Genomic DNA, 2,399 nt, shown 5'->3' with positions numbered 1-2,399 from the left:
ACCTTTTTTTCTCTTTTTTTTTTTTTTTGGTTTAACACGTTGACTGCCTCGCCAGATTTTTGTTTTACTTAAGGGGCCAGAAGAAAATTTTCATTATTCTAAGCGTAGTATTATATTATGCTTTATTATTATTTTTCTTTTTTAATTCATAATAATATCTAGTCAGCTATGATGTTCGAAATTTTTAGCTGACGATATTCGTTTTATTTGAATTATTCTAAACATTTGAGGGGGTGACCAGAAAATTTTCACTATTCTAAGCGTAGTATTATATTATGCTTTATTATTTTTTTCTTTTAATTCGGAATAATGTCTAGTTAGATGGTGATCGAAACTTTTAGCCGACGATATTCATTTTATTTCAATTACTCTAAACATTTGTGGCCACAGGTGACCTGAACACCTGTTTGAGGTGCCACAGGTGACCATCGTGGCAGTTAACGTGTTAACGTTTAAAATAAGAATTTTTAGTAGTGGTTCAATCAATTCGTGGGTGGAAATAAGCTTCGATCATGCGGTTCTGTGATCTTTTCTAAGTGTAGAGAAAAATAGATCGCGGGAGAATGAAAACTGAATGGGAGCTTTATCAGCTCTGGAAACCGTGTATACGCTTGTGCGTATTTTATATCGCGGCAACATTAGATATGTCCGATTTTAGAAATGGATACGAAAGACAGACTCGGATACGACCTTTAGATAGTTTCTCTTCCTTCGTTTCCGACTGTGAATCATTGAGTAGTAGAATCTCTTTTATCTTGTATTTATTATACTCAAGCCTTTTTAGTTCCTATTTTAACTCGTACATTCGGATTCTTCGCGTGCATAAACAAACTAGTCGACAAAACTGCCTCTGCATTCTTTTTAATTGCATTTTCTTTTAAATCAATTTTTATTCCGTCTAAGTGTCTCGACATTTATCAGCATTTAATTTTTACAAGGCTAATTGTAAATGCAGTCGAAAGACTCGAGAAAGTAGTTCGCCTGTTAACCGGAAGAAATCGGGCTTGTTCGAATGACGTGCGCCAATCGAGAATTTTTTTATCGCGAAACTATTCTTATCGTTATCAGACGTTAAGTAATACTATTGTATAATCTTTGGTACGATGTACTTTGTATAATGTACCTTATGCTGTTCGATATAAAGCACAACTTGGGTGTCTTTTTACACGGTTTTTTTTTTTTGTTGTTTTTCATTAATTTTTTTTTTATGTTTATTAAATGGAATACTTTTTTAAATTGCTACTTTGAAATACTTTCAACTGCTTTTTGTACAGTTTGCGTTAGTTGAACGCAAGTTTTATTCTACTTTGCTGAAAATTTTTAAACGCGTTTTACTGCACGGTCATTTTATTGCAATTTTTCTTTTTTGTACGATACACATCCACTGTGTAAAAAGTGAACCACTCGGTCATAAGCGAGTGTTGCCTGAATTTCGCCGTCGTCCTGAACGTGTTAAAATGAATGAAATTAGTGGATTGTTAATAAATTAACGTCTTTCTTAACTTTTAAATAAACTGTCTTTATTTCACTTGAGATTTACTGGAGGAAACGTCCACTATGCGAGTCACACGACAAGGATAAATAAATCGAAGTCAGGTCAGAAAAATATCAGCTCTCACTTTTTCTAAACAAAAGACCCTCTCTACGTGTTGATTCATTTTTGACAGTAGCACTTCAAACGTGCACTCGAGGACGAAATATCCAACAGAAATGAAATGAAATTTGACTCTCTCTGGAGAAAGAGAGCAATTCGCGATAATTTTGCTTTGAAATAGAGACACGTACCTTTAAAATTCGTATCGATTAAGCGAGACAAGTGAATCCGGTTAACAGGTTCAAAACCTGGTGAAGACGAGCGATGCGATGTCGTTACGATTTATGCGATTCGGCAGGTTTATGTTTCTCACGAAATGCGGCGATCTCGCTATGAGAAGTATAAACGTGCCGAATCTCAGCCACGCACAGTGGAGTATTATTCTCTTCTTGAGTTTCCTCCGAAGACGGATACTAAAAGTCCCGAACGATATAGAGATTCCGCGAAGAAGTCGTCGAGTGCTTTGTTTTACTTATCGAAGAAACTTTGTCAACTTCGAGAATTCGCGAAACTGAATGTACCTTCTCTTCGGAGATAAATAGCCAATTTTCGATTGACGCTGAAAACACACTTTGGATTCGATAGTACGAAGCATTCAGAATTCTACAAATCCACGGAGAAGGAAGAATTTCTTCGCATTTGCATACTTGGAGATACACTTAACACGTTGACTGCCACGCCGAAATCACATGTTTTGCTCAGGGCGCCACGAAAGTATTTTTATTATTCTAAGCGAATAATGGAAAAATAATAATAAATATGGTTATACAAGACAACATTCTTACCCATGTGGCGTTTATCTTTT

This window comes from Habropoda laboriosa, unplaced genomic scaffold (genome assembly GCF_001263275.1).
Source record: "Habropoda laboriosa isolate 0110345459 unplaced genomic scaffold, ASM126327v1 scaffold309, whole genome shotgun sequence".
Classification (NCBI taxonomy): Eukaryota; Metazoa; Arthropoda; class Insecta; order Hymenoptera; family Apidae; genus Habropoda; species Habropoda laboriosa.
This window is presented reverse-complemented; position numbering follows the sequence as displayed.